The following is a 14,298-nucleotide window of genomic DNA, read 5'->3' as shown; positions in this document are numbered from 1 at the left end:
TTGGTTGATAATTTTTAATCACCTTTGAGCAAGTTGTTTGAAAAAGCGTAAAAGTATCAGGAATAATGGAAACGTTCATCAATCATAAATAGAAAAATGAATTTTAACCAAAATTTATGGACGATGCAGTTTCGAACCTCTGAGGATAACACCTTCAAATTTCTTAACCCAACTTGTCACCGTTAAACCAACCGTCCGACACCCACATCACTAATGAATTGTAGGTTCTCTACAGTTGTGGCTTCATCTACAGGATTTTTCTTTATAGCTGAGAGTCTACTCAAACCTAATAACTGCATATAAGAAATTTGCCTTGATACAACGTGTTTTGCCTTACTACTGGGATTAAAAAAATATTTTTCTATAACTTACACAAGAATCAGAATTCTTACCCGTATAATCGCCACAGGCGAGAAAAAAAGAAGCATGGTTTTATTTAATTAAATTAGCGATTATTTAAATGATTTTTATAGAATACGTTTATTATTTCCATTGGATAAAGTTTACGTATCAGCAGGAACAGATCAAATAACCTTATTTACTATTTAATAAAAAATAGGTAGACAAACCTTAACACTAATGTGTTAATAAAATTAATATTTTATTTGGATAAAAGAAAACCTCTGTCCTGGTTGAGTGAAATTACTTCAAAGGCAGCATAGTTTGTTATGGCCCTGATAGTACCTTTAAGTGTTTTCAGTGAACCACTACTTATATCAAATATTATCACATATCTTCTCTTTTTATCAAGCGGATAAAGGTCATCGATTTTACTAATATGAGCATCACTAAATTACATAAGTGTATCTTGATAATAAAATCACCACATGAACATACACTATAATTGCTGATTTTGATTCAGATAAACTTGAAACATATCATTAAGTTTATTTACCTATGTTACGTGAATGTTGTTTATTCTTGTAGCATAAAGCATTAATTAAAGTGTAAAAGTAATTAAAATTTACATGGATACATAATTATACAGGATATACAGGTAGGAAAAGGAACATAAAGAGATATTAGATCATTGAGGCATGAGGAGCGGTCGTATAGAGGACATGAAATAAGTGGCTGAAGGATAAAATATCTTCTGCCTTTTGATTTACCAGTTTCAGTCCAAAGTCCAGCAATCGTGAAGGTGAAATACAGGAAGAGTACCTAGATCCTGGCAGTAAACTTTATAAGGGAAAATGTCGCCATCGTCCACGGCTTCATTAGCGAGTTGGTGTGCTTTTATATTACCAGGAATGTCCCTATGGCTAGGGATCTATCAATTCCACATCACAGAAAGACCAAAGTGATTGCATTTATTTAATAATTTCTTATTTTTATGACAACAGAAGACATATTTTTTGATTTAAATGGGAACCTATTGAGAGACTGTAAGGCACTTTTTGAATCAGAGAAAATTATTGGTTTTGGAAGTTTAAATAGAATTATAATATATTCAATAGCCTTAAAAATACCGTAACATTCCCCAGTAAACACCAATGTTTCCGGAGGAAGTTTGACGCGTCTGTGATTTTTTAAATTGAGTGTGATAGACACTTACATCAACAGTTTCAGAACAGGAGTGTTTAGGCGCGTCTGTGTAAATATAATGGTAATCAACCCAAACAGTATTTTTAAGAAGATGAAATAAAAAAATTGTACAAATATCTTGCTTATTTGAATCTAAGTTAAAATCAATTTCTGGAAGAGACATTAATGCTTCAAAGCTAGTACTGAAAAGAGGGTAATTAATGGATCGATGAATAGGAGCTTTTATGTTGATAAATTTCTTAAAACTATTGATTGGACAAAGTGGTTTTTTGTGTCCAATATGCAGATGAATCTATACAATGAGAAAGTTGCTGAAGTTTGTTATAAAGAGAGTGTTAAAGAAACTGAAAAGATCGGAATATAAATTTGTCTGCTAAATATTGACGACGTAGTGGAGGATCACCACATTCTACTTAAAGAGCATTGACAGACACTATTCGTATAGTTTTGGACTGTATGAGATCTAATTTTTTAAATGCCTTAACACTGCCAGACTCCGGCAAGAATGTACCATAATCTAACATACTTCTTATAAGAGCATTATATAACAATTTCATGCAAAAAGGTTGTGCACCCCACCAAACACCTAACAGACATCTTAAAATATTAAGATCACTTTCACATTTAGTACGTGGGTAATCACAATGTGGGATACCAGTTAGTTTCGAATCTAAGACAATTCCCAAAAACTTAACATTATCTTTAACTGGAATCTGATTACCCTCATAAAATATAGAAATAGGAGGAGGAGTTCTTGATCTCGTGAATAAAACTATTGTACTATTTCCAGGCGATAGATTAAGGCCATTTAAGTCCAACCAAGTTTTTAAATTTATCAATGATTGTGTTACAGAAGAACTAGCTTTTTCAATAGAATTGTCACGACACTAAATTACTAGATCATCAGCATACTGAAGAACATTTACACTATTAAGTGTTGACTTTAAATCTTGTGTTTAAATATTATATAATATTGGACTAAGTACTGATCCTTGCGGGCCTTTGAAACAAGTCAGGTAATTGACTTCCCGTCATCTAGTTTCAGGATTATGTATCTTTCGGAAAGCATGTTTATGATAAAATTTGTTAATAGCAGTGGTATATTAAGTTGTAAAAACTTACTTACTCTTTAAGATACTTATCACGACGTTATCATAGTCACAATGAATATCAGATATGAATATACTTAAGCTCCTTAAGTCTGAAACCGAACTGGGATTCACATAATAGACCGTTATAAATAAAAAAAATAAAAATAAAAAACAAAGTTTCCGGTTTCAGATTTCCGTTCTGAAACCTAATAGGTATTCTTCGAATTATTTCTTGACGTTTCCACGTGGAGGGGATGTTACCAGATGTCACTATGGAATTTATAAGAGATAAATAATAAAATAAAGCATCTTCATTTAAATGAGAGATTGAGGAATAAGGTATACCGTCGAGTCAATGAGCAGAATCCTTAACATGTGACAATACACCTTTTAATTCAGTGAGAGAAAATAGACTGTTTAAACCAAAACAGTTATCATTATTTATACAAGAGATTGTTTGACATCAGGTGATATTGAATAGCAGAAGATTTTCCCGCCATCAAATATCTTTTTCTTTAGAAATTTTGTAGTTTCTGGCATTATCTTTGTAAGAATTTTATAATTATCATCAGTGGAACATTCATAGTATGTAATTTCAGCATGTTTTCTTCTTTTTACTGCCTCAGTACATTCGTTATCCCCCCACCAAGGAGGAGAAGAAATAAAACCCAAAGAGCTATTTTTAATAGGAAAAATCTTATTGGCAACCTCAATAAAGATTCTTGCTTAAGAATCTGCACACTGAGATTCTGTACCTGGATTAATTTTTGGAAGTGTAATTATTTTGTTTTTTATTAGATCTTGAAATAAATCACAATCAACATCATTAAGCTCATATTTTAAACGAGGAGGACAACCATGTCTCTTAAAGAGCACAGATATAAGGTTTATATTTATTTAATAAATAAATAAGATCACTTTTTTAGGAGTGATGCTTTGACAATTCCGTTGAAGAACTTTGTCCATTATTTAATTATAAATTTGAGTAAATGCAGAAACTAATAAGGCAGCGCTGGACGGTGTAAATTCATTCGTTTGACTAAGAGATTTTATAAGAGAAATAATTAAATCAATTACTGAGGTTTCCAATGGGTTTTCAATTTCTTTGTTAATTAATGCACATCCATTGGAGGGTTGGGGAATATTAAAATCCCTTAAAATTTCTTGGTGAGCTGATTTGTCATATCCTCTGCTAAGTGTAGGATTTTTATATGAAGTACTGTTTATAGCTTAAGGTGTAGAATGTTGATGCTGGGTTGGAAAAGTTAATATTTAAAGGAGTGATGTTAGGTGATGAGAGCAATGCATCTGTTTAAGAAATTCGAGCGACAGATGGATGTAACTTTAAAGCTTCTGAATAGGAAAAACAGCTTTTAGCCATTGATTCCTTTATAGCTCTTTGTCTTTCATATTCTAAACCTTTTTTTTATCAGTTGCAATAAGTTTACCTTAACATAAACAACAAGATATAAAATCTTTTGAATAGAGCAATTATAACCACTATGTCCTTTACCACATCTAAAACATCTTGGTTTAGATCTGCATAGAGATTTCACATGACCGAATCGACAACAACTGTAGCATTGAATAGAAAGATATATACATACAAGTCTACAGTAAGAGCAGTAGCACATATAAACTCGTTTAGGCAAAAACGACTATCAAAAGTAAATACTACAGACTCAGTACATTTAAGATGGTTTTGTCAATCAATCATCATCTTCAATTAGCCAATAGGTACAGAAACATTATTATTTCCTAGGTTCCTCTTCGGACCACTCAGAAATTCAAAATAAAATTTTTCATTTTATTTTGAATTTCATGGATGGATTTTGATAATTCAAAAAGTACGTGCGACCGGTTTGAGGTTTTCAGTTATTATTTTTTTGTTCTCACCCTTTTTTCAGCATATTTAATATACTCGTAGATCCTCAATTGTATAATAAACTCCTAATAATAAACTTTTAAAAATAAAAGGCATTTTACTTGACGAAGAAATATTATTCAAATTCAAATTTGTTTTTCTGGTACCAAAATTTATGTTATATGATATAATTGGTTGGGACCTTCTTTTAGGTGACAAAACCTGTGTCAGAAGATCCCGCTCTTCCATATCAAGGTGTGGGTGTCTGTGTATGTGTGCGTTTGTGTAAGTGTGTATGTGAATGTTTATTGTGTTCGCTAGTATATTGTGTAATAAGTTTTATAAATAAATAAAGAATAAAGTTCTTAAGAATTTATTATGTCTATATTTTTTGTTAGAAATATAAGGAGTTAATGTAGTGATAAATTAATACATACTATAGAGTAGGCAGATATAATCAATTTTTTTTTTATTATTTTAAAATACTTAAAAGTTCCTCCGTCTCCTCATAGTTTTTGGCCATTATCCAATTTGATACAACTGTTTTACAGTCATAATAATTTTTCGGTTATATATTTACGTGATTATTAACAATGTTGTAAAGTTGTGTAGATTTATTTAAGAATTGATTTTGCGCAAAAGCAGATTTAGTTAATGATCTTTTAAATATCCATTATTGTCACTTCTTTTTTGTCTTAACATTACTATCATAAACTACATTTTTATGTACTTTTAGAATTGTGAGTACTATGCATAATTTCCTTACAGTTAATTATTGACTTTCTTCATATAGATTTTCTGTACAAAATCTATACGGCCTAAAATACATAACTTTAATCAAAGCTCGTTGTAATCTTTCGATTTCAATAAATTTAGTTTTAGCTGACGCTCCCCAAATTGGATTACAATAACCTATAATGGACTGAGCCAATGCAATATATATTTTATTAATATTTTCTAATGAAGCTACGTGTCTAAGAATCTTAAAAATCCTTAATATTCTTATTCTGGTACTTAGCATATTAATTTATGAGTATCAATATCACATTGCATGTATGTGTATGTATTTAATGATAAAATCTGTTCCGGGTTACTTTCTCTTATACGTCAATAAATTAGTTGCAAACCACTGGGCTAATTTGGCCAAGCCAAGCTCTGTATCATTACGAACAGATTTCCATGTTGTATTTGAGAAAACTACTGCGGTGTCATCTGCGTAAGAAAAAAATTTTGCATTACCTAAGTTGATTTTACACAAGTTGTTAATATATATCAAGAATAGGGTCGGTCGCAATACATTCCCTTGTGGTACGCCATAGCGTAATTTTAGGGCTATACTATAGCCTTTACTTAGATATTCTCCTATTTATCCTTTTGTTTTCTATTATTAAGATAGTCTTTAAAAGATCTAGAGATATGTTTCTGATACCACGGCTTTCTAAATTCAATATCAGAGTAGGAACATGAACGGTATCGAAGGCATTTTTGAGATCTAGATAAACAGCTAGACATTTTTTCCCTTGATCTAGTTCATTGACACTAAAGGACATTAAAGCTATGAGAGCATCTTCAGTAGATTTTCCATTACGGAAACCATAGAGTCATATAATATATTGTATTTATTAAGGTAGCTCAGTAGTCTTTTGTTTATTATTTTCGATATTGCTGGTAGCACTGAAATTGGTCTATAGTTATTTACATCGTCAACGTCACCACTCTTATATACAGGAGTTATAATAGATTCTTTTAGTTGATTCTGGAATATAAGGTATATTATAGGTTAAAACAAAGATTAATAAGATAGCAAATAATTGGAACAACTTCAAATTTTGCGAGTTTTAAGAAACGGGTGGGAATTTTATCTCATCCAGGGGCACTATTACATTTAAGGTTCATAAGCACGTCATTTACTTCTGAATAGTCAGTTAAAGAGTATTTAACAGACGTGAATCTATAGTTAGTACCTACATACCTTTGCAATCATTAAAATAAGTCAATTTAGACCTTTAAGGTGGACATTTTTAATAAAACAATTTTATTTTTGAAAGCACCTAAAATTGTAATGTAACATGAATGTACCCACACAATCTAGGCAAATAAATGACTTGATTTGATTTGATAACTTAGTTTATTCATTCCAACAAAAATAAACGCAAAAACTAATATTTCCGATTTTTCTAGTTTTAAGATTAAAAAGTGTAGCCATGACACCGTTTTACATAACTTGCTATTCATTCTGAACTATTTGTTATTTTAAAGTGATATCCCTCACTTCTGGGTTTATTTATACAAATTTCTAACCAAAATTTATGAACAATGCTGTACTCGAAACCGAGACTACTCGCGTTCCATCGGAGCGTCGTTCCAACTGAGCCAACTGTTCGAGTACGCATGGGTTTTGGTTACAAATCTAATTTGTATAATTGCTATTCAGTGGTAGGATTATTGCCTCCTGAGTTGATTCCGAACTTAAAGATAGGAGTCGAAACTTTTTTAGGAAAAATGAAATACATGGACAATGAAAAAAGATGAAACAATCTATTAAGAAACGCATAATGAAGGTAATATAGACGAAAATGAAGTCAGCAAAGCTTGTGTTATGCTTTGGAGCAAACAACACGTCCAACTTTAGTAAGTTCCAGTAAAACTTGGTAAAAGACGTAATATAGTAGACAAATTCAGATTTTTTTTTGATATTTCAAAGATCTCTTATTATTTTAGTTATTTAGCACACTCGCACAGACTTTCCTAGAGAAGTAGCAGCCTAGTGCCGCTATATTATTTTTATTATATTCTAAGTAAGGCACAGAACTGCGCTTGTTCGAGGACAAAGGAGTAAGATCACGGCACCCCGCTTAATACGGACTTTTGCAACTTCAGGGGAATCCACTCCAATTAAAACCATATGTTTCCTTACGCAGATATCGCGACCAAGCAATTTAGCATAATTTTTCTCTCATTCCGGGGAATGCCTGTACGTTCAGGATCTGCTGTTATCGTCTCGGCTATTTTGAGGGTAGGATCCTGCCTGCTCTGTGGCTGCGTATAGATTACGTCTCTAGGATCTAGGACCGCGTTCGCATCTATGCGTGTGTCTACAGGTCCCACAATAGTAAAGCAGAAAGGGATCATCACATAGGCTGTGTTCAAACAGAAATTGACGACGTCCTCGCACAGATCCCCTCCACTGAAATCATAGTCTTGGGTGATTTCAACGGGCACAATGGCGAATGGCTTAGGTCACGTACAGACTGAGCAGGGCGATCTGTAGATAATTTTGAATTGGTGTATGGTGTGTCCCAATTGGTCGAGTAGCGAACGTGGCTCCTAGATGTGGATGCACATAGTACATGCCGTCCTTATTAGATGTTCTGCTAGCTACACATCCCTATAGTTAACAGGTCTCTGCCGACGCATCTATCGGAGCGTCCGACCAATGCCTGGTCAGGAGGGTAATCCCTATCTGACGGCCACGTCGAAGACCACCAGAGACCCGCTGTATTTGGTACTACAAGTTAGCAGATTGGGATAGTATGCGTTCCTCTTTTGTCATCCTACCCTTGGGGTAAGGTTTGCCTTCCTTCGTGTGAGTGCATGTGTCGTTGCAGTAGCTGATGTGAAACTACAGGGCATGGATATTTTTGTACCGAGCTTTATTTTTTTTTGTAGTACCGATCGGTGGCAGATCACAGCCCTGGTTCGATGCGTAAGTTAAGAAGCAACTGACCGTAAAAAATAGGAGTATGGAAACTGGGTTGCGGCGATCAGCACATGAGGAAAAATAACTGTGCCTCCAGATTTTTTAATCGTACGAATTCGAATCACTAAATCAATAAGTTGAATGTTTACATTGCATTCATAATTGGAATTATAATACAAAATTATAGTCTAGGTATTGTCCAACACGTAATGTATTAGTTAAGATTTATATGTGGTAATTGGTTAAATAATATTTAATTATTTTCATTATAATGAGATATTCGTTTCATCTATTAATATGTCTTAATTGTGTGATACCTCAAAATATCACACAGTTCTAAAGTACAGTGTGATATTACGTTCACAGCTAACTAAATTTAGCACAATGATGTATGGCTATCTAAAGATCTGAAAGTAATAAAAATAAATAAAACCCTTTATTTCTGAAATTATATTAATGCCGTTCTGGATAATCTGTTAATATATAAAACTTGGCAATTTGATTATTTTACTGTAATTAGTTTTTCTGTGAAGAAATTTTGAGATATTATTATCATGTAAATTAATGTCTGCAATTACGTGGGCTATACTGAAAGTTTCTGGACTGGTCACTTTAAGTACTTACAATTATCTACAAAACAATTACTATAATATGAGAATTAGACACACCAACATTAGGTTATATTTTAATATGTTGGATTGTCGTATGAATCTGTATTGTCATGGTTTTCAAAATTATACTTGACCTGAACGATTTTAACTCGAGAAATTATTTGTGCCATGTTCGATATTATTTTCGGTGTTTATTCAACAAAAAAATGCCAGATACTTCATTTGTAATTTGGTGATGAAGCGCCATCTCATATCTCTGTATTATTCCTGGTTCAGACGATTCAGCAGTGGACGTGATCATCTCTGTGGCGATATCGTGACGTGACTCTCGCCCGGGAACCGGTTATCCAAACTAATATTGATACCGTACGAGAATGATTGAAACTAATAAAAATTACGTGTAACTAAATTCTTAGTGTATTTGCTATAGGAAAGAGCCAAGTGCTTAATTATACAACTCTAGTAGTAGTGTACCGCATTATTTTTTTTTTATTAGGTTTATTTACAATAACTTAAAATAACAGCATGCTCTGTGCATGTTGTGTTTGTTTGTAAGTAATCACTATATTTAGTTCCTAGTTTTTAGTTCTACTTTTTATATTTGTGTGTATTATTATGAGTGTATATGAACTTATTAAGTAACTAAAAAATAACTTCGCTTGAAATACACTTCTCTAGGATAAAAAAAACGATTTACAAGAGGCGATGACTGCATACCCCTTTTCAAAACGTACGTAAAATACGGCCTTTCAAAACGTACCTCTGTAAGACAAGAACAACTGCTTTATAATGTGGTTCCAAATAATTTAAAAGTGTAAATTGCAAAGGAATATACTATAAAAAATAACATATATTACGTAATAAGTGGCATTAGAAGTGAGAGTACAGAGACATTCAATATGAGCTATACTAGCGGCACGCTATGATGGCCGTTTTGACATATTATAATAGTGGTGTGAAATCTCAATTTATTCTCGAAAAAAATATAATCAAATCTTTTAGTTTTTGTTGCAAGTAGTACCTGATTAAAAAGGTTTAATAAAACAAAAAAAAATAAATGTTTACTTAATATATTTGAATGAACTGAATATTGGAATGAAAATGAATCTTGTACATACTTTATGTAATATGTACATATACATATGAATACAAAAAGAGAGCAAAAAAAGGTGTAACAAAAGGCCTGATTTAATCAGATTCGTCCATACTGCTATTTATTTTATACCTACATTAATTATTATAAGTTCGTTTTCTAAAATATTATCTATTTTCACATCTCTTTCATAATCTTCCCTTATTAATTTAACAATTCTATTCATAACCTTTCCCCAGTCTCCTTTAGTCACATGTTCACAAGCTTCTTCTAATATTTTAGTATTATCTAATCAACTAGTATTTTTGTTGTGGGGGTTCTGTATTACGTCTTGCAGCATATCCCTTAATTTGAGCCCTCATCAATTGCATTATATTCACAATGGTAAGGCGGTAACCGTATAACTCTGTGCCCATGTTCTAACGTTATTTAGTCAATGACGTATCGGATCTTGGTTGGTTTGTTTTCTTTTAAAAGACGTACTAATTTCGCTTTTAACATATTTATGTTTGCATATACGCCATTTTTTTGAAGCCATGCGACGATGTAAGCTTTCTTTTGGGGTTGGGCAGGTGGCTTGTCAATTTGCATCGAATGGCGATATGCATATGGGGCGTTGTCCATAATCATAATAGATGGTTCAGGGAGGTTACACAACATTGAGGTAAACCATTCAGTAAACTTTTCTGCATTCATTTCTTCATGATAGTTTCCAGTGGTTTTTGACGCAAAAGCCATGAGAGAACCTTCGGCAAACCCGTTGATGGTTACCCCTTATCCAACAGGAACTTTGGACGTAGATGCTGCAGTGTCATCGGTCCAAGAACGGTTTACAGTATGGTTAGCATGAAGAAATCCAATTCATCCAAAAACACAACATTTTGCCAATTTTAAATTTCTTTCACTTACCGTAAAAAACTATATTTTGCCATCACGATATCAAATCTTTAACAAATCTAAACAGAGTCCAAATTAACAAGCAAGGGTCAACAGTAATGCAGTATCAATATCCGAAATCCAAAGTTAGGTCAAAACTATATCACAATCGCAGTGCACTCACAATTTGTACTTTTCGAAGCAACGTCAAGTCGAAACTGCTTTGTTTTGCATTGAGCATTGACGCGAGTTTGCCGGAGCTTGTAGATGTGCTAGCCAGTGATCCTATGTCACGATCGTATTAGATTTCATTTTTAAATTTTTGTATTTCGAAAAACAAATACCGTGTTTTGTGGTAAAAAAGTTCAATAATTACAATTTTATAAAAATAAAAAATAAATGTTCGCGAGACCCTAAAATAGTTTAGAAATCAATGTAATAAATAAATTTGGTATCCTAAAATTATATATTCGATAAAATTTTATGACTAACTGCACGTCACTATTGACAATAAAGAACAGTTCCTTGCTCCTTCAATGTAATTATTAATTAATACGAAACTTCTTAAGTGGACAAACGTCAAAACGGCCATCATAGCGTACTCCGTACGTATAGGTACTGTCACGCTATATCATTTAGTTTGTTTATCAGTGAGTATTTATAATTTGTTTTTTTAAATTATTAAAATGGCAGACAAGTTGTAATTCGACGAAAATTATTCACATTTTTATAAGATGAAACTTTAATGAGGTATTTTTATTCATCAAAAGCAAATTATGATTTCCTTGATTAATTGGTGTTGAATAATGTTATATTGTCTAACATTCTGACTTCTGGCTTATGTTTACCAGAGTTAAAAGAAACGTAAACATTTATTGAATAATTCGATTTATTAATTTGTTATACATGTTATAATGTTAGCTTTCTGCACTTTTCTTCCACATTAACTTTCAGTTTACTAAAACTTACACTACCCCGTGCCCAATAACATTCATGAATACGAATTTAAAGTTACCGCATCACATATTCTTCATGGGTGATAGCCTCCAACGTCTTCCAGTTCTTCCTATTCTCTAATTTCTACAATATCTTGGGCCTACTTGTATGAGTTTTTCCACAATGTCGTTATTTGTAAGGTTCACTTCTTTGACTCATGATACGTGGGCCCACTGCTATCAAGAGGCTGTGATAATATGTCTATTAGTTACGTCTTCTTGCTCATCATTTTGTACTTAACGAGTACTTTTTAAATTCAGCATGCATATTTATATACCTCGTTGATATGTGTCAATTTATTACTGAGAATCTAGGTTTGGTCAGCGAAGAGCACATGGCTTCTTTGACTCGGATTTGTAACTTCATAAAATATTTGTGTTTAGGACCAACTCAAATTCAACACGGTAAAAGTGCGACAACTCTCTGGTTAATTAAAAGGAAATGATTTCAAAGACTCGTAATATGTAAGAGCGTCGATGGCGCTAAGGTTACGTCCACCTGTCACGTACCAATTTGTTGTCGATTTTCCGAATTCAAATGTCCATTTACTTGACGCTCTTACGGTTACGGAGATAATCGTGAGGAATCCAACAAACACACACAAACACCTGCAAATAGATTCAAAGTTGAAGAATTCGACCTGGGCCAGTTGTTGACTCCAAAAAAGAGCTTAGACTGTAGGCAGATATCAAGAAAAATTTGTAGCTCGTGAATACCTACCAACATAACTAGTGATAATATATTATGGAAACACCGTGCAATAGTTAAATAGGACGAGTAGTCTTATCTGATTGAATTAAAACTTCACTTTAAATTGATCCATGATTGACAAGAATGTCGTAATACTCCCAATCATCTGCAACAAAAAGTATAGCGTCTTTGCTATAATTACGAACTTTATTAATTCAAGAGTAGATTTTGTGTGATAGCACTCATTCAAATATCAAACTATAGGTAGGTAGTGGCGAGTTTCCATTACAGTGTAGTTTAAATTAAATTTTGCACTTCCAAAATATGCAATAAACTTGCTTATGCGGTGTTTCCAGGAAGAAATGACCACGCGTGCAACCACTTAAAATGCTGGCAACGCTCTTATGGTTTCTCTGGTATTGAAAGAGAGCGGCAGTTGTAACCATTACCTTTCCTTTTCCGTAGAAGCATCTGATATGCAGTAATATCAGACTGTATGGTCCCAATGCATGGACTTTGAAGTCCTAATGATAGAAGATAAATGCTTGTTACAAAGACATTTTTAAGCTTGGTTGTTAACAGATTAGACACGAACATACGTTAGCTTCTAGTGTCTTCACGGTATGTACTTAATCCTTAGTATAATATAAAAAAAGCAACCGTGATGCATGAGCAACATACTAGTATGTTGGTCATGCAACGGTCGAGATAGGATATATGCCTTGAAGGGTCCAATTAAGATTCTGTCATGATAAATGCTCAAAGAGCAGCATCATCTCTCCAATTAAAAACAGAATAGAATTTAAAAAAGAATTTCCATTACTATATGGTACCTATATGTTTGTGAGTCTGACAACCAAAATTAGGGATCAGCCTGAGGATAAAGAAAAAAATATTCGTTTCATTGCAAGCATTTTCCTGAAACGAGTAGGCAAATTAAGGCAATTTGCACTAACTGTCAGTCGTACTGGTAATTTTGTAATCCAACTTTTTATGCTGACCTTATAAATATAGTTTTACAACATCCCTTTTTAATTATTAAATTGGCACCCAAAAAAATTAATATTATAATATGTCACACGGCGGCATGTCGAACAGTCAGTAGAACACTCCCACACGCTTGCTATTGTTCATAATTAATCATTAGATCGTTTTATTACCACATGCCAATGTATAGTTGACAGACATTTATGTATTAGGGTAAACCAGGCAAACCCCACAATTCGAAGAATTGAAATAAAGGGATAAAAGATTTTTTATTGAGAACATTTGAATTTCATTGAATTCAACAATCAGTCTTAACCTCAGACTCAATTGACATTACAAAAACTAAAAAAATCTTCTAAAATTCATGAAAAATAAGTTAGATCAAGTATTTTTTAATGTAGCGTAGGGTACATTAGACTGATACGTCTTAAATGCGCCACAGCAAAGCGTCCCATTTTCTTCCTTTTTCCCTTTCCTTTCCCTTTATTTTTTGCACAGCATTTATTGCATTTTTCTGCATGACTTGTATAGTCTTCATGCAACTAGCCAGAACACTGCACGCATTGAATCCAGTCACTCTTTTTCGTAGTGTAAGTGATAGTAAGACTCGAGACATTGGACTCAAGTCTTCTCATTCTCATTCGCTAAGCTTCAACTCTCACTTTCTGATGAAGTCAAGTAAAAAAAATATTCTTACGCTTTGCAGTAATCAACTTCTTCTCTTGTGACTTATATCTACCTTCTTCAAACAATTTTCGAGTTGCTAAATGGGTTCTGATGTCAAACCTTAACATTTTGCTTCCTTTTGTTTATGTTTTATTGAATAATAGGCAGTGTACTAACTA

Source organism: Leptidea sinapis, chromosome 1 (genome assembly GCF_905404315.1).
Source record: "Leptidea sinapis chromosome 1, ilLepSina1.1, whole genome shotgun sequence".
In the NCBI taxonomy this organism is placed as follows: domain Eukaryota; kingdom Metazoa; phylum Arthropoda; class Insecta; order Lepidoptera; family Pieridae; genus Leptidea; species Leptidea sinapis.
This window is presented reverse-complemented; position numbering follows the sequence as displayed.